This window comes from Lissotriton vulgaris, chromosome 12 (genome assembly GCF_964263255.1).
Source record: "Lissotriton vulgaris chromosome 12, aLisVul1.2, whole genome shotgun sequence".
Lineage (NCBI taxonomy): Eukaryota > Metazoa > Chordata > Amphibia > Caudata > Salamandridae > Lissotriton > Lissotriton vulgaris.
The window spans coordinates 510,046,669-510,066,098 of NC_141700.1; the positions used below are offsets into that span (position 1 = coordinate 510,046,669).

Consider the following 19,430-nt stretch of genomic DNA (forward strand, 5'->3'; position numbering starts at 1 on the left):
TCAGAGCATACTTTGTCTGCAATTGTATCACAGCAACTCTCAATCTAAATCACTCAGTTCTTTAAAAGAACGGGTACCAATGCCCGGAGAGACCTAACATCTTTGACCGTCATCTTGAAGGCCTTTATACACTCCACCCCTTCAGGCCATTCTCCCTTTCCTCTATAGGTTCAAATTAGACACTGTAAGTAGTAAAATACTTAGAGCACAAGAACAACTAATGTCAGGGTTGGCTGCAATACAGACATCTCTCTAGGCCGATGAGATCCACAAAGTGATTGTCCTTATTGCTATACCCAGCAGAGGAGGTGGTGTGAAGTTGGTGGTAATCGCCATCACCCCAACATGGCTGCCGCAGAGTAACATATAGCACCCAACTAATGTAACCTGAGCACATTCTCACTGATCCTCCTCCATCCGATTGTGAAGCGCTGCAAAACAGGACATAAGATCACTTCTTGGTCATTTACTAACATCACCAAAATACTTAGCACACAATACCCTTCCAGCGAAGCGCTCATCCATGTTGTAGCATGCTACTCGTCAGATTGTGCGCTTTTGCGCCTCACAATGAGGTATGAGATGTTATACAAATGGAATTACTGTGTAAGTAAAGTAGCATCTAAGAATGCACCCATATGTATACATGAACGACCCCTTTGCATTAACATTGGGTCTTACGATAGTGCAGAACTGAAGTAATTAATTGATGTTCTGTGCTCCAAAGAGAGAGATAGTAGAGTCTCATCCAACTTTTAAGTACTCTTTATTAACTTTTATGTGGAGGAACCACCATGAAAAGTGTGGCCAAGAGGAAACTCGTAATATGCTTGACAGGACCACGACGGTCCCGCCAAGCATTTTGCGGCATCAAGACCGCTGCATCAGTCGGTTCCAGGGCGGTCCGACAGCCCGAATCATAATAGAGCATTCAGAAGAACACCAATACCATGCTCTGCAAGTCTGGCGGTCCGTGGACCACCAGACTTGTAAAAAGCCCCTAAGTGCAAAAAAGGGGATAAATAAAAAAGGGGAATTTAAATTAACAACATCAGTTGTTCCCCACCGTTTCAGCACTGGGCCTTCTGGAGAGCACAGCTATTAAATAGGGAGCATGTTGGCTGTCCTGGATGATGTGAGTGTATGAGAACAACAGGAGAGGACCCATAAACCTCGTTGGGATGGGTGTATCATGTGAGTAAAGACAGTTCCCAACAGGTATTATGCGAAGACAATTTTGGAAATGTATGCAATATGCATTACAAAGAAAGGAAAACCAAGGAGTCAAAGGCTTTTCAGAAAGGGTAATCTTGTTTTCATAAGCAATAGGAAAAAACTTTCAAGGGTCAATACAGTTAAAGCAGCACTGTACAGAGTGGATCTTGTGACAACCCAGTGACACTTGGTGCAGGTGCTATATACAATCAGTGACAAGTGGGTGTGCAAGTGTTTAAAAACAACAGCAAAGGCGACGCATTAATCAAGGTATAAACATCAAATAATGGCCCCAACAGAGACAAGTAACCATCACTTGAAACACAATTATTTGTATGGGAGCACAAGACGTGAATTGCGTCGTAAAATTCAAGCTGTCTAGTCGACGGCGTTTCGATCCCCATAAGTCGGGATCCTCATCAGGACGGGGTTGTCGATGGGAACAGTGCTGTGGACAGAAAGGGCAGTTTGAGCGCGGGGTCTGGGGTAGGCGAACGGGCAGGGGAAGGGGAAGTGCACAGGTGTTTAATTCGGTCTGAATTGCGGACTAAGAAGTGTCATGATGGGGGGTGGTGAGGGCCGGAATGGGCCGGGGGTTAGTGACATAGGGAGTGGCTAGGGTACTGCAGGATGCGGGGTAAAAGCCGTTATAGCTCAGTCAGCCTAGGTGGTCATTAAGCTAGTGAATAGGGTCGCCGCATATGGAAAGTAGGAAACTCACACTTAAGCTCTGGCAGGAAGACGTGGTTGAAATCCTGTTTTAAGACTCGATCGTCCAAGGTTACTGGGGAGCAAGTGGTAGACAGAGTTTTAGAGGAAGACTAAACATATTGACTACGACTAGAAACCACGGTAACTGTAATTACCTGAATGTTTCTTCCGTCTGGGCAGCGAGTAATACTGGCGAGGCCTGAGGGGGGGAGAGAGAGGACAAGTACTTAAAGTGAGCCCAGTACGGTATCAAGAGACCGCTACAAATCTCGATGTAAAGGAGCGCTCGACGCGCGGTGCAAATTGTCTCTTACCTGACTGAATCAGGGCTGTGGGCCGTAACCGGGAGTCTGCTGTCAAACGGGTTGCAGGCAGTAAATGCGCTAGCTACCCGCGGCCGTGTTCTTCCCTAATATAAATCAGGAAGTAAACGGCTTGGGGGCGGAGTCACGTGACTGCCAGGGGCGGAGAGGGGGAGTGTACCGGAGTGGTATTGGCTGTACCGGAGCAGTGAGAGGGACTCCTAACAACATTGAAGGAGGACCACAAGGTGTTTACGGAGGTTGCCTTGGTAACACTCGAGAAGGATGAATCGGCAATAATTCAGACCGAACACGCATGCCGCGGAGGGTGTGTGTTGGGTGGGGGTTCACAGCGCTCAGGTATTGGACGGAGAAGGGCAAGTGGTGAACATGGTTACACTGTTATCATTAGAGTTGCCCCATGATACATACTGAGAGACATTTCAAATTAGGAATGTATACACTAGGCATTTTTACATGATGTATTTTAGGATGAACGCGGGTCATCCAAATGCCAAGGCATTTTTCTGTTATCCAAACAACAACGACATCACATTTCTTTACATCACTCAAGAGGCAGTTAGAAGAGGGATAGATATATACAGTTTGAAAGAATGGACAGAGGAATTAGATGGAGATGGTGTTTGTCCACTCATCAAGGGTATTTAACCCCTGGTTTACAGAGTCCACTCGTGCAATCCATTTGCATTCTGCTCTGTTGAGAAGGACTGCCATGTTGCCACCCCTGATAGGCAGTGTTGGTTTTTCAATGACTAACCATCTTAGGTCAGTGTCCGTATGTGATTTTTCCAAGAAATGTGCGACCAGTGGAGCCGTAAGTACTTTGCAGTTAATTCTGCTTTTGTGCTGTATTATCCGTTGTTTGACCATTTGGGTGGTCTGGCCAATATAGATTAGTTCGCATGGACAACGGATAGCATAGATGACGTTTTGAGTCTTACAGTTTGAGTGGTGAGAAAGTTGATGAGTCTGTCCATTATAAACAAATTCCTTGGTGTTGTAGGTTAGCTCACAGACGCTACATGATTGGCATTTGAAGTGTCCAATTACTGGGGGCATTCCCCATGCCGCAGTGATGGTATGTTTGTCCGTTGTGGCAGTGGGCCATGTGATGGCTCGAACAAGATGATTGGCAATGTTATTGCCTCTTTGGTATGAGAGAAAAGCGGTGGTTCATGAAATTGTTCATCAAACCTTAACACTGCCCAATTTTTCTTGATTATTTTTGCTACTCTGTTGCTGTCTGGGCTGAAAACAGAGACAAAAGGAATTCTGTTCATGGGTTTTTTGTTTTGGTTCGGCACTAGTAAATTCACGCGCGTTTCTTCGCTTGGTTAATCAGGCGTCGTGGATATCCCCTGTTTATAAGCTTTATGGCCAGGATGTCTGCCTCTCTGAAGTAGTCCTTGCGCCATTTACAATTGCGCCGGATTCGGAGGAATTGGCCGAATGGAAGTCCATCTCGTAAGCCCCTTGGGTGGTTACTAGAGTAATGCAATAGGGTATTACGTTCTGTTTGGTCTCACTTGTGAATTTGAGATGTTCTTGTGAGGAATTTAGCCAGGTCATGAAGGGTTGTAAAGAATCGGCTGTTCCATTCCAAATCAATAAAATGTCATCTATATATCGACGCCACAAATGGATTTGGGGTCGATACGGGTTGATGGAGTTCAGAATCAATGATTTTTCCAGATTATGGACATACAGGATGGCAAAGTTTGGGGCAAAACAAGCGCCCATAGATACTCCCTTGATTTGGAGGTAGTATATGTTTTTATACATGAAGTAGTTGTTTTGTAATGCCACTCTCAGGAGGTCCATGATAAAGTCAGTAGGGATTTTTGCAGGTTGGGGTCTGGAAATTAGTAGATTTTTGATCACCTCGAGTCCTTCATGATGGGGGATGTTGGTATAAAGGGACTCGATGTCCAGGCTGGCCATGGTTTTAGTGTCCAGTTCAAAGGGTTGGTCCTCTATGGTGTTGATTAAATCCATGGTGTCGCGTATGTAGGTATCGGTAATGGGTACAAATTCCTTAATGACTGCATCCAGATACTTCCCCAGGGGTTCCAAGATTGAACCACAACCTGATACGATGGGGCGTCCAGGTGGGTTATTGGCGTCTTTGTGGATCTTTGGGAGGACATATAGGACCGGGGTCCGGGGGTGGGGGTTGTTCAAGAATTCGAATTCCTTCTTGGTGATGATATTATTGTCTCTGGCTGTAGTGGTAATACAGAGAATCTTCTGTCTGATATCTGCCATAGGATCTTTGGAGAGAACCCGATAGTGTTCGCGGTTGGCAAGTTGTCGCTCCACTTCTTTGTCATACTGTGTATTATTTAGAACGACAATTCCACCACCCTTGTCTGCGGGCTTGATGACAATCTCCGAGTTATTTTGCAGGGTATTCAGGGCTTCTTTTTCTGTAAAGGGTAGATTGTACGGAATGAACCGTGGGGTAGTTTTTAGATCCATTACTTCCTTGAGGACGAGCCGCTCAAATGTTAGAATTTCAGGTGTCATCTGGCTGGATGGCGGATTGAAGGTAGATGGAAGCCTAAATGGGGAGATTTGATTCGTTCCGGTGTCTGGTTTGTCAGCAAAGAAATATTTTAGTCGTATTCTTCTGAAAAATTTAAGAAGATTCGATTGTAGTTCCAAGAAGTTGGTTCTGACTGTTGGCACAAATGAAAGACCACGTGAGAGAAGTCCAGTTTCTTCTGGGGTCAGGGTATGGTCTGATAAGTTGAAAATGGGGATGGACATAGCAGTGGTGGTTACTTCCTGATTATTGATTACTGTGGTTGTCCCCACTGATAGTACCGGTTGCGGGTTTGGCGGTAACCTGGAACTGGAGGTTGATATTGTTTGGTTCTGGTTTGGCGGTTCTGTGGTGGTGGTGGATGTTGTCCGCGTCCGCGGCCTCATCCTAAAAAACCCGGGGGTAGTAGTGGCTGTGGTCCAGAAGTTGTTGCGTCTGCGTCCTCCGCAGAGCTATTGGAAGAGACAGAAAAGGTGACTCGTTGGTTGTTTCTGTACCGTCCCCAGTTCTGTGTTCTTGGAGGGTTTTGTTGGGTGTTGTAAAATTCCTCGTTCAGATAGGGATATGTATTTTCAACCTTATCCAAAATTGTCTTCGCATAATACCTGTTGGGAACTGTCTTTACTCACTGGATGATGTGAGGGCTCACTGTGCCCTCCTCTGCTCCTCTTGCACCCCCTAGATGCTGTGAGGCCTCTCTGCTCCTTTTTCACCCCGTGGATGCTGTGAGGGCACACTGGATTTCCTGCTCCTCTTGCACTCGCTAGGTCTTGTGAGGGCTCATTGCTCCCTACATTGCTCCACTTTAGATGTTTAGACAACTCGCTGCACCCTCCTGTTGCACCCCTTAAGATACTGTGAGGGCACACTGCACCCTCCTCCGTTCCAAAGTTGGCAGTTTGGACCGTTATGCCACATCCCCTCCCCTGAATGCAATATGCAACACTTTAATAATCTCATCAAACGCATACCATTTTAAGAATTAATAGGAGCCCTGTTTGCATTTATTGCACGGCCGACAGCTCAGTTTCGGTCCCACTCATATTGTCCAACTCTGTCTGTAATTCCAACGAGGAAGAAAATAACGAGTGCTTTTAAAGTCCAACGTAGCTGGTAGCAATAGCAGAGACCTGCGTATCCGGAGCAATCCAGACGCTGCTTCCTTGCCTTTTATGTTATCAAATCGCATGGAAGCAGCACCAGGATTGGCTGGAGCCGGCAAACTCAGCGCTCCTCAGGAGACCGAGGGGTCGCAACTCCAACATCCCCCCAGCTCACTAATGTGCGTATAGGAGAAGCTTCAAGTACGCATGTTTGGTTGGATGCAAGAAAAATACCCGTCCAATCCGACATGCGCACTTTACTTCAAACAATAACTGCTCTGAAGCCCCACCCACAGCTGTCACCCTGCGCTCTTTCTCATTTTGATTGACACCTGCCCTAAAATTAAGAAATCGCGGCCGTTTGGACAGAAAAAACAACCTAAACTGTACTTCTGGAGCCAAGGAGGCAAACATTTCAAGGTGCAACGCTCTGGCGCTCCAATGGAGCAGCCCCCTTGTCTAATACCAACATTCTGCTGTCGTCCTAATATTCAGTTACAATGCACCGGTCCTGATTAATGTTTTGGAGGCACGGGAGAGTAAAATAGTCATCCTCTAAGTAAGAACAGTTTAGAACGATGGGGGTTCTCAGTTGGCCCATAACTAAGCATGCTGGGGTCTGCCTGATTAAAAGTGGTGTTGATGCTGATAATGGATACAGTTTTCCCCGACATAAATAGGAAAATTGCAAATAACACTTTAACTCACATGGATGCTACTCAGTCTTTAAAGAAAGAACTGGAAACAAGCATCAGCGCAGCGCATTTTGGGGTGATTGCGCTAGAGAGGGCGGTGATTCTGTAGCACAGCAGTCTGAAAAGTAGGCCCAGGCAAAATGCCCTATATGCGGATGTATTTGTTCCGATTGTTACAAGAAATTCCCCAAATTACACTGTTATGCCATGTTGCAGCTGCTGTTCGCGGCATTTGTGTTTTTTACACTATTTTTGTACAAAAAATGCCTCCTCATGTTCAAAGTGGATGCAAGGACACATTTTGTGCTAAAATATATGGCCAAATGCTGGTTTTGCTTTTTCACTTAATTATGGTTGCTTTTTCTGAAATTTCATGTAATTACATAAAAGCAAATGTTACGAATTTCGCACACCCTTACGAAATATATAGTAGTCGGCCTGCTTTGTCTGTGTTTGGATTGGGATTGTACCTGGATGTAATCCATGTAATCCGAGTTTAAGCCAAGGGGTCAGATTGCTGCTTGTGCCCAAGACTCTGTTTCGAACTAGCTCTATTTTCACAGCCACATTGTACCTGAGATAAAACATGAGCATTGTCTTGTAAACCGCTAGGCAAGCGGCATGTTCATATCAAAAATCTTTTCTGATAATTGAGATGTCTCGTACATACATGTAGTAGAGTAGTTACTATGGTTAGAAGTCAAAAATTGTGCAAATCACCTCTGCTTAGATTAGACGCCTGCAAGCCCACCGCTTCAGTTTTGCGTAACATTATTCGACTTAATAAAGAGCGGGAGATAAATTGCTGTTCTGCTTGTTAGACACAAAGCCTAATGTAGGTCGGCAAATACCGGTCGGTAACGGCCCAAAATCGGTAAAATCGGCCGTTACCGAGCGGTATAGCGAGAAAGAGATGTAGGTGTCAAAAAAATACTGATTCGGAAAATATCAATCGGAAAAATACCGACTCGGAATTCTCCGAGTTCATATTTACCGATTCGGTATTCACCGATAGGAAAAATACAGAGTCGTCATACACCGATTCGGTAAATAAGGAATCGGAAAACATGGCCATCGAGATGTAGGAAAGGACAAAAATACCGAATTCATCCAAATTCGGTATTTCGGAGTCGGTATTTACCATGGACTGAAAGGTGGTGCAACCCTCCAGTCAAAATGGCTGCACTCTATGTGATAGCGAGGAGGCGAAGGCTACAGGCAGCAGGACTGAGGGTATGGCAAAGGGAGGAGCAGGTGTACAGGCAGAGGATCACTCTGTTCCAATTGACTGAGCCTGAGATTCTCCAGAGGTACAGGCTGCACCCCAATACCATCATGGACCTAATAAGGGACCTCCACCCATACCTGGATCATCCAACACCCAGGGCCCACGCCATACCTCCCCATGTCCAGGTGCTGTGCAGCATACACCTGCTTGCCTCTGGGAGCTACCAGAGTGTGATAGCTGCAGTAGGAGGTGTATCCCAGAGCTGTCTGTCCCGTTTCTTCAGGAAGTTCCTGGATGTCATGACTCAGAGAATGGGAGACTACATACAGTTCCCTGACACACCTGCGGAACTTGCCAAAACTAAAACAGACTTCTATGGACTGGCTCACTTCCCGCATGTGATAGGCTGTATTGATGGCACCCACATTCCCCTATGCCCACCTGCAGCCACGGAACACATATACAGAAACCGTAAGTCTACGCACTCCATCAACGTGCAGTTGATATGCAATGCAGAGAACATCATCACCGACATAGTTGCTAAATTCCCAGGGAGCACGCACGACTCCTACATATTCCAGAACAGTGGAATATACACACGGCTACAGAATGGCGATTTTGGAGATGGTTATTTGCTAGGTAAATATGTAGCACACACCCTGAAATGTATCTCAGCTCCATGTGGAATGTGTATGAAACTCATGTACCTCTTGTTCTCTCCCAGGTGACAGTGCATATGCCCTGCGTTCCTTTGTGCTGACACCGTACCTGAACCCAACCAACAGAGCAGAAAGGCGATACAATGTGGCACCCAGGTCCACCCGCAATGTTGTGGAGAGAACCTTTGGACTCCTGAAGAGCAGGTTCCGTTGCCTCCACAAAAGTGGAGGTGCGCGACAGTACACCCCCCTCCTGTGTTGCAAAATTATAGTGACCTGTGCCATATTGAACAATCTTGCTACCAAGGAAGGCACAGAGGTGGAGTTGACACATCATGAAAACATAGATGAGGACCAAGAACATGCAGAGCCCCAGGCAACAGGGCCAGCCTCAGTAGATGGCAGATTGAGATGGACTGAAATTACACAACGCTATTTCTAGGTAAAGTATGACACACACACAGGCATACTTCCGGACATGAGTAGTTTATTCTGCACTACTTCATGATGGTCACATGACTGTACGTCAATGTCACTGGCTGCACATACTCAGTTGCTGTCACTGTGTGCAGTAGAGTCAGTCCCCTGCATAGTTCAGTGCTTGCGTCCTCGCACCACATTGCGGGATTTAGGTGCCTGTCCTTCAGGTTCCCTGCTGGTGCCTGACTCTGCCTGGCTGTGCCTGCCGCTAGTGCGCACCTCCTGGACAGGTGTACTGGAGCCACTCCTGCTGGTTGACCCCTCAGTCTCCTCCACACCCGTGTCACCAGCATTGCCTAGGTTTGAGGTCAACATCTGCTCCATTGCAGAGGTCACTCTACCCATACCCCGGGTTAAGTCAATGCAGCAGTGCTCTATTGCTTCCTGCATTGAGATGGAGTTTCTGCAGAGGAGAGCTGTGTTGGCAGCGAACCTGTTCATGGCCTTGGTCTGTTGGCGCATGTACTGCCGTTCCCAGGCACGCTGGAGATGTTTCCTGTCAAGCTTGTCGGAGAGGACCCCCATGTAGGTAGAAATGTCAGAGATCCCCTGTGCTATCAGGTCAAGGCTAGTAGCCATTTGGGTTATGCCCTTATCCATGTTGGACATTGTTGCGCTCAAAACACGCACCTGCCGCTGCATGGCTTGCAGTGATTTGGCCTGCTGGCGTTGCACCTTCACTATCGTGCCCTCCAGCCCACAGAACACGCTCTCCCCATCCTGGCCCTCCCCACCATCACGTGCCCTCCTGCCAAGGACAGTAGTGCGCGCTGAGCCTGCAGACATAGTTGGTCTTGGCCTGTCAGGCACGGGCGCACTCTTCTGGGGGACATCTTCCTCATCCTCTGAATCAGAGGTCTGCAGAATCCTCTGCGGGGGCTCCACCTGGCTACTTTCCCCTCCCGGCATGGGCGTGTTTGTGAGGTCAGGAGACCCAAACAACAGAGGGGACATTGGGATCGGTCTAGTGGGTGGGTCTGGTGATGAGAGGTCCTGGGTAGGGTCGTCTCCACCTTCTCCTGCGCTGTGACGACTTTTCCTTTTTTCTTTCTCCCCTCTTTTAGATGGTGCTGCCCTCTCCTCCCTCGGCGGTGCAGAACTGCGTGACGACTCTCCTGTGGAATGAAATTGATATAGTGTCAATGATGTAGTTTGTCTGTGTTTGTTTCTTAATTAAATGGTCTGCACACCTTTGCACAGTCCACATTGCTTGTTTGGGGATGTGTGTGGCATGCCTTGCTGAGTCATGTGTGGTGTACTTTGCATCTGTGTGTACATGACTACGTCTACCATGATGCATTGCAGCAAGAAATTGTGACCTCTCCTGCTGTGTCATGTGTGTACACAGTGGGATGCAGGGTTGGGATAGCTGGGGGTGCATGGGGTACATGCCTCTTGCCTTGTTTCCTGGCTGCTTTCGCTGTGCTGTCCAGGTCTCCAATCCAATGGATGCATTCAGACTCCATGGTGGATGCAACTTGCTCCTCAATTGGTGTAAGTTTTGGGGCTTTGCCCCTGCCACCTCCAGTCAAACCTGCATCCTTTTTCTGTCCTGCAATCTTCTTCTTGGTCACTATACGCAGGTCATACCACCGCTTTTTGATGTCCTCAATGTCCCGGTGGGTGACTCCTATGGCATTCACTTTGCCCTGAATTGCTAGCCATATGTTCCTCTTCACAGTCTCTGCAACATGCAGAGACTGCCTCCCAAATATTTGGCTGTAGTGGCTGACAATTTCTTCCACAGCCACCTGTAGTTCCTCTGGGCTGAACTTCAGCTTCCTTTTCCTCTCAGCGGCATCCTTCTGTCCTTCCTGTGCCTCCATTCTGTCAGTCTGCTTGCCTGTGGATGCTCTGCTCCTCTCTCCTCTGCAGATTTGTTTGTTCAGTTGGTTTCCACCTGCATGGGTGTGGCCACTCCCAGGTACTGGGGTGGGGTGCCTCTCTCTCATTGGTTGGATTCACAGGGCGTTGGCTGTGGGGTGTGTAGGCTCCCCCTGATTGGTTGACAGGCTCACATGGCGTGTTTCAAACTCCCAAATCGGTAATTACCGAATCGGTAAATTCCGAGTCGGTGAAATCCGAATCGGGATTTTCCGATTTGGTGAATACCATTCATTCCTATGGGCAATGTGGCCCATAGGATTGCTTGGGTTTCACCAACTCGGATTTTACCGACTCGGTCAATTCCAAATCGGTAACTTTTACCGACTTTTTAGCTACATACCATTTACCGATTGAGGAATACCGATTCGGTATGAGTCGGTATTTTCCATTCGGTAAATGGAAATTACCTACATCTGGCCCGAAATGAATACAAATCTAGGGCATTAATCACAGGAAGAAAGAGAAACCTTTTCGAGAACATTATTCCATCCCAGGATAGAAAATCGAGAAAATGGGTATGATGCCCTCCATTGGAGCCCCAAAAGGCCAAACCAGAGGAATTTACGAGAATTTGGGGCTTTGTAAATTGGATTAAACGGAAACAAGTGTTTTATGCCTAAAATCCCAACATGGCTCTTTTCTCTACAATTCTTCCATGCACACAATCTTCACACAGTCCGCAGAGACGACATAGAAACAATGAAATTCCCAGACTGTTCCCAAGTGAATACCAAAAAACTGTTTTTCAAGGGGAACTTGAACATTTTCATTGAGGGTGTTTCCCACTGGTACTGTTTGTACTTCTGTGTTGTTATTTTGTGGGTACCTTCTTATAAGGACAGTTGAATGGGAGCCATGGTAATTAATTAATTTATTTATTTATTTCGAGGTTTTATATAGCGCTGGCTGGACCCAGGGGTATCAGAGCGCTTTACTTTTTGAGACAGGAAGGTCAATAATACAGGGGAAATACATAGCATCAATGTATATAAACAACATAAAAAGTCACTGCATGAAAGATTTCACAATAATAAATATGGGAAATAAGCACACCAAAATGTGGAAGATACGATAATTAAAAATATCATAAGGCACAAATTAAAAAGAGAGCCGGAAAATTGCACAGTCAGGATAGGGAGTTTAGTGGTCCGTTAGGTTGGTAAGGAAGAGAGCGGGAGTGGCAGAAGTGGTTGGGGGGTTGGAGGGGATGAGGGCTGAGGGTGGACAGGGGAAGGGGAGTGTAAGGAGCAGTGAAGGTGGTAAACCGGTAGGGGGACGTGACGAGGAGGAAGGGCGAGTAAGGGAAAGAAGTGGCTAGTGGGGGAGAACAGATAGGGATCAGGGTCCCCAGTACTTATTGAGGAGATGTAGTTTGAGTTCTTTTTTGAAGCTAGAGTAGGAAGGGTTGCAGCGAAGGTCAGTTGGAAGGTCATTCCAAATGCAAAGCGCGTTGCCAGAAAAGGATCATGACTGGGTGGTTTTATTTTTTAGAAGGGGGGGATAAGAAGGAGGGTATTCGTACTTCTCAGGGAACGGGAGCAACCGGCTTTGGTGAGTTTGTTAGCAAGGTAGGTCGGTGTGTTCTGATGGAGAATTTTGTGAGTAATGCAGGCTGTTTTGTAAGTGGACCTACCTTCAATGGGGAGCCATTTAAGGGTTTTAAGGGCAGGGGAGATGTGGTCGAATCGCTTGCAGTCTGAGGTAAGCCTAGCTGCAAGGTAAAGCACAGATTTAGGAGGTGCTAGGTGGATCATGGGAATTCCGGTGAGAATGGCATTGTCATAGTCGATGCATGAAAGAACAAGGGATTGGACTGCGAGTTTGAAATCATCGATAGGGATGAAGGGCTTGATTTTCTTAAGGTGGCGGAGAGTGAAGAGGGCTCCTTTGGCAGAATTGTTGATGTGTACCTTGATGGTTAGGAGGTTGTCAAGGGAGATCCCTAGTGATTTGACTGAGGAGGACAAAGATAAGGAGCAGTTGAGGGTATTAAGGTCAGAGATCAAATTCTGAATGGGGAGCTGGTTATTTTTAGGGGAAAAGAGAATAATTTCAGTTTTTTAGGGTTGAGTTTGAGGTGGTTAATGTGGAACCAGGCTTGAATCTTGATGAGTGTTGTTGAGGTGAAGGATGTCAGCATGAGTTTTAATCTTATAATAGAGTTGTGTGTCGTTGGTGTAGAGATGGTAGTTGATCCTGGCTTGTTTAAGAATGAGTGTGAGGGGTTCCATGAAAAGGTTAAAGAGAGAGGATGGATCCTTGCAGAACTCCTAAAGAGATGGAGGTAGGGTTAGATAGGCAATTTTGGATTTTAATTTGTTGAGAACGGTGTTGTTAGGGATGAGACGAACCATTTGTGTGTCGTACCATTCAGTCCGAATCGATCTCTAAGAACATTTAGTAGAGCAGAGTGGTTAACAGTATCAAACGCTGCAGATAGATCAAGGAGGATCAGAAGGCTAGATTCACCATTGTCGAGTGAGTGGTGGATGTCGTCAACAATGTTTAGCATGGCGGTTTCAGTGCTGCATCCTTTCCTAAAGCCAGATTGAAAGGGGTCTAGTGTACTTTTCAAAGACTGTAAAATGAAATTGGGTTGCTCTTAAGGAAGATGCAGTTGCATTAGACAGCCCGAGGAGGGACCTACATTGTCTTGAAGACTAGCAGCTAACATCTAAATGGTCTTACAAAGGCATCACATGGTGTTCTTTGCTTTTACTTTTCACCTCAATGACACATTGTTTGACCTACTGTTTAGTTTTCTAACTTTAACCTGCTTTTTCTTTCAGCTCCAGAGCACATAGCCATGTGGCATAACGGGCGGTGAATTGAGGCAGCCGATTCTGTAACTTGCTCAAACTGTGGAATTAGGGGACCCACCACTCCAGATGTATCCTTCGACACTGACGTACTTATTGGTGTCCCGGATGAGATTCCCATGAGGGCTCCTGCGCCATAAACTGACTGTATCCTGAAATTTGTAGATCTCTTTGGAAGTCTCTGGAAACCGTGTCATCTTGTTAAGCTTGGTCTGGACTGATGAAAAACAACTAAGTTATCAGCTACTTCAGTTCTGAGCAGTAGCTCTCAAATCGCTTGAATTTTCTTACCATTTGTGGACAGCACACTGTGCAGGGAACTTTTCTGTCCATAGACACTGCGCAAACCTTGCATCCAAAGACACAAGGGGCACAGTCTGAACTTCAACAAGCCTTAATAGGAGGTCATCATACTACTATGTGGTGGGAAACGATAAATCATGGCGCCTCAGCACCTCTAATTCAAATTATGCCACTCGTATGAAGAAGTTGATGTTACATACAGCTCTACCTCCCATTTAAGTAAGCTTCACATTCCCTGAAGTTTCAGCTCTACCTCGATTTCCAGAGCCCACCGGCTCTAAGCCCTTTCTGAAGAGATGTCATCTGTTTCCACCTGTAAATCCAATCTGAAGAGGAAGTACATCTCTCCCAGCTCTTCCTTCCACAGGAACTTCTAGCTGTGCATCACTTATAGGTGCGCAGTCTCACCATTATGAAGAAGCACAGTATCACTCCAAGCTTTGTGCAATAGTTCCAGCTCAACCTACGAGTCGATGGCCTGCATTGCTTCGCATTGCATTCTCTTGCAGAGGTTTTGCATCTCTCCTTGCATCAACAAGAACTTACTCCTAAAAGACAACAAACTAAACGGCATATAACTTTACCTTCCACAGTGGAAGGCTCTTCATCTTCACCCCTTCAACTGTACTCAGGGACACAGGGTCATTCCCCATTCCAAGTCTATCTCCCTGCACAGAAATTGTTCGTTTTCCATTCAAAATCTACATGTCATTGCAGGGGCATCTTACTGTTCACATTGTTTTTGTTCTGGTCTGAATGGCATCACATGAGTACATTGATTGCTTTAAGGGATATACCAGTGCTATTGACACAGTTTAAATGGAAGTATATTTAGGATTAGAAGTGGTAAGTTAGAGGACTGCCGTTCAAAAACATGTTTCTTTGCTTACAAGGTGTAATGAGCAGTTGTACGTCAAAACATCAAGGTCAAAACATCCCTACTGGCTCCTATACACTTATATAGACAGCAGAGCATATAATTCCAACATATTGTCAAAGTACGAATACATAGGGTAGTTATAGATTTGATCTTCTAAATCCACAGCTTGCTTTGACAATTAAGTTGATAGTCGATATAAGTGCAGGTCAATATGAAAACCTTGATATTTTGGTGGAAACCATGAGTTATGGTTCCTTTGCTTTACATAATATACGATTAGAGTACAGACTGTATACTGTATACTGGCACTTTTTCTCAGTATGTACTTTGCTGACGTCTCTCCATCGTTCCACTTGTTCCATTCTTGTGGATTTATGTCACAATCCTTTAACTCACGAGTTAGTGCAAGTTTTTTCAGACACTATTAACTCACAAATGATGAGGTGGTTGAGGAAAACACAACTTTTCCTGAACTAAAGAGGTGCCAAGATGAAGGCTTCATTCTGCTGTATGTTTTGCACATCTTCCACCAGGTTGTAGGATCAAATATAATCTAACAGATCACTGCATAGTTATTGCTTCAAGGAGCCCATATTTTGTGGCTGGGAGACCAGAGAGCTTAACATTGATACAGGCATTCCTGTGTGATGTAATGCACTGTTAAGAACATTTCGTTTACGTATTGCCTCTTAGATGTGTGATACAGAAGGAATTCCATTTTTAATTAGTGTGCTGTCAGCATTGTAGGATGTTACTAGTATGCAGTAACTGCATACGTCTCAGGCTGGTCACTTTTGAGCACCCAAAGTCCTGTTTCGTTGGCTTATGGAAGAAGTGTATCTTCATGACCTCCTTTGTTGTATGTACAGGGTGGATGCACAGAAGCACATTGCATATAATTCATGACCAGCGATACCACTGCCCGACTCTTATGCATGCTATGAAGATTGACTCAAGCTTAACACTCTTATCTCTCCCACAGTCTGCCTTTTTCCTGCCTTCAGTGGCTAACCCTGGAGTTTGTATGACAACACTGGCTAATCTGCAGGACTTCACAGAGCCAATGGCAGACACCAAGCTGACTGAAACTGTACTTGTGCATGGGTCCAATTTGTAAAGCAGCTCAGATTTTGCCAATTCCTCTTCCTTGGTGTGTCATCCCTGCATCTCGTGGAAAGTGTTCCTGGCAGTGCAGGAGGAGCATGAGCTCTTTGCTTTTGAATGGTGCCAACAATTGGTAGGAAATTATAATTGGTCGATTAGCTCATGAATTAATTCTCACTTGTCCTCAAATTATCCATACTTTGAGATCTAAAACATTACTCATTGGGTGTTATTTCTTCCCTAAACTAATTACACACAATTCGCCAAATGTATTTTACTCTTAAAAATTTCCCGAAAGCTCCAAAGATTCAACTGGAAATGTAAGTTAGAGTTGATTTTCGGTTGCTCACATTCAAAACAGTGCTCTTCATGTTCAGATTTGTAGTTTTGCGCATAAATTTACCATAATGGTCTGTTCCAGTAAAAATTTTTACCTTAAATAAATGTTTGTTAACCACCCTCATTAAAGGAACTGTTGGTAGCTTCTGGATTCTTAGTTTTGAGCTCAAAAATTATCTGAACAGTCCGTTCTCGTAAGAAAATTACCCGAATTGACACTCTTATTAAAAAATTACCCAAACGTTACATGTGGTGTAAAAATGTCACCCTGAAATCATGCAATGTGGTAAAATAGCGCAATATTGGTCATTTTGCAAGAATTGTGTTATGAAAAAATACCAAAATTAAGCCAATTACTCCAGCCTAATTCAAAATTTGCCCAGACCTACACCAAACCAAAAGGTGGGGATGATGTTTATGGGGGGGCACCATTTTACAATACTCACACGTCAGACCAAAGAAGCAGTCATACATTTCACCTTATATGTTCCAATATAATGCTTCTAAGGCCAAAAGCTTTGATTCACCGTTTTCTTAGTAACTAAAAGCAGTCTTATTCGTCATGACTGGAATTACAGAAAATAATATATAATGCTCCAGAAGATTATAAGACCAGTAGAAGCACTAAAATCCACGTGTAAGTAGTCCTCCATTAAATGTTGTGGGTAAATTCTTATTTGGCCCTAAACAAAGAGTTTTGCAGGACAACCCACACATCCGATATTCCCCATTACCCTGTGAAATGTCAACAACGAAGAATATCCCCACTGAATGTAAAACTACTCCAATGTGAGTGAAACACAGAGTTCCACAGTTCTTTCTTCTTCCGAAGACAAACTCATAATCAGTTGGGAATCTGCCACCCAGTAAGTTCTAGCATCCTGTAATTACCAGCTGTGGTATTTCTAATCCTATTAACACCCCATCTATAATATAGTGTATAGTACCCAATTTATAATATAGTATATAGTGCCTTACTGGAGATATCACTGTGTGCTCCTATGTACGGCTTACAGTGCATTGTTAATTTCATTTTTGTAAAGTATAGCCTATTGGTTCTACAGTTACTCAACTCATTTGAAAAATGTAATGCTGCTGCTATTACTCCTACGAGTAATAACCTATGTATTATTTTCTAAGTGTGCATTCGTTCATATTTTGCATAATTAATGAGGTTCGATTGTGTGAGGATGGCATTCCTTTGTGTTACATGGTATTTCTCACTATGTTCCCCAATACTGCTGATCTTTGGTCCTGCTCTACAGTCCTCTGATGAACTGTTGCAAACTGTTGCAATTTCCGGGATTCCAAAAGACTGCAACAAACATAAATAAAGTAACTCTTTCTGATATTTGTGTCTTCCATCTACAGGGCATGCACTTCTTTGTGCATTTATCACACTTCATGAATTAGACCCTTGTTATACAACGCACAATAGCCAATGCAGATATCACACCAGCAGCCTCCGTTATCCTAGCTGTGAATTATATGCTATTTCTGTTGCTCATATTCATTGAGTAGCCCCTTTTCCCTCATATCTGCCAGACACCTCATCTTTGCTGCTGATTCTGTATATATATTGGTGTTAACCTGTGTCATAAAACAGGAACTGGCTCATGGCCTGAGCGTATCACCTAGATTTTTACCTAAGGCATTACTTAGGCACTCGTGCACCACTGCACAATTTTGTGTTGCACCCATGGTCCTTTGATGGTAGGTAAATTGATGTGGTGCTTTGCGCCCATTGAAAATGTTAATAAATACCCCGCTCCCATCTTCCCGTCCCCGTGTGCGCCAGGCTGTATGAAGGTATGTTATAGCAAATGGTACTTGGGATCAAGATCTCTGAAAACGTTAATGAATACATAAATTCACGCAGTAGGCTACGCACCAAACTCAGGTAATTTTCGACCCAGATGTGCTGATGTGTATTATGCAGGGTGCCAACATGAGTCATATAATTGATTCCCTAGATATATATTTTTATTTCACTGTAAAAAACAACGCTTAAATTGACGTTATAGTTAGGTATAGTAATACGATGTTGGTTTATGTGAAAAAAAATCGAGAATTTCTGTGAAAAAAACAAAGGTTAAAGTGACATTATAGTCAGGTGTTGAAAGAAGATTAAAAACTAATGTTTAATAACAAAAAAAACAATTTCATTCACTTTTTGTTATTGTATTATTTCATTATTTTGTTATTTTTACACATGTCAAAACTGTCTGGGCACAGGTTTCACCAGTTAAAAACCCAAATCCAGCAATAAGTGGAAAGGGGCGACCATTCGGTCCCCCCGAACGTATGGTGGAGTACCACGATCCCCCCGGGAAGCCATCTTAGGCGGGAGGCGAGCCTCGGCTGGTATGCCCGAAGCGGCGTAGCCGGGGCGCGCCTTTTTCCCGCCCTGGAGTGGGCTGGCCTAGACACTGACGCGGCCGGCCACGCCCTTTGGGGCAGGCAGGGGCGGGTTTACGCCCGCCCTGAAGACGGATAAAAGGAGCAACAAGCCAAGAAAGCATCCTCTTGTTCCTGTGGTCTGAAGCTGCACCTCCTCGCTGCACGTGAGCTCGAGACGGAACGAAGAGCCAATTTTGACCCACCCACCAGCCCCTGAGGACAGCTACTTGTTTTGAATACAGTTTTGATGTGGTAACTCTATTTCTTTCAGGTTGTGATGACTGTCGTGATATTTTGAATCTGCAATAAAGATGGTCATTTTCCGGATGTTTTCAAATAAAGTATTTGCACTAGTGTTGATCAGTAATCATGCTTATAATAAATTATAATTGTTTTGTAATTTAGTAATTTAGATAGATTTGTCGTATTTATTGTCGGGCGGTAAGGTCATGATCGGTGAGCACTAATTGGAAGATCCCTATGAGTGGGCGTCACCCATTACGGATGGGAGCGCTCGAGGGAGGTGGCCATTAGCCCCTCAACGGGGAGGCGGTCCCTTCTAAGGATGGGCCGCCGAAAGGAAAGGAAAGGCGGTCAAGGCCCCTTCCTGGGTAGGAGGGGCTACAGCCCCCTCCTGGGTAATTTCCCGGGGCCAGGACATCTGCGACGGCAGATGTGGTAAGTTGTGTGGGGTTTGGGGGGGAGGTCTACGCTACCTTCTAGATACCTCACACGAGTC

The 19,430-nt window shown here is 45.0% G+C and overlaps 1 long non-coding RNA gene across 1 annotated transcript in view; it reads left to right on the forward strand.

The window, feature by feature from the left end:
• The window catches only part of LOC147677620 (uncharacterized), a 61,876-nt gene that overhangs the window by 41,521 nt on the left and 925 nt on the right, over window positions 1–19,430 (forward strand). The window contains exon 2 of the long non-coding RNA XR_015302447.1: window positions 13,636–18,560. This is a non-coding gene — a long non-coding RNA (uncharacterized LOC147677620). The remainder of the gene's footprint in view (window positions 1–13,635; window positions 18,561–19,430) is intronic.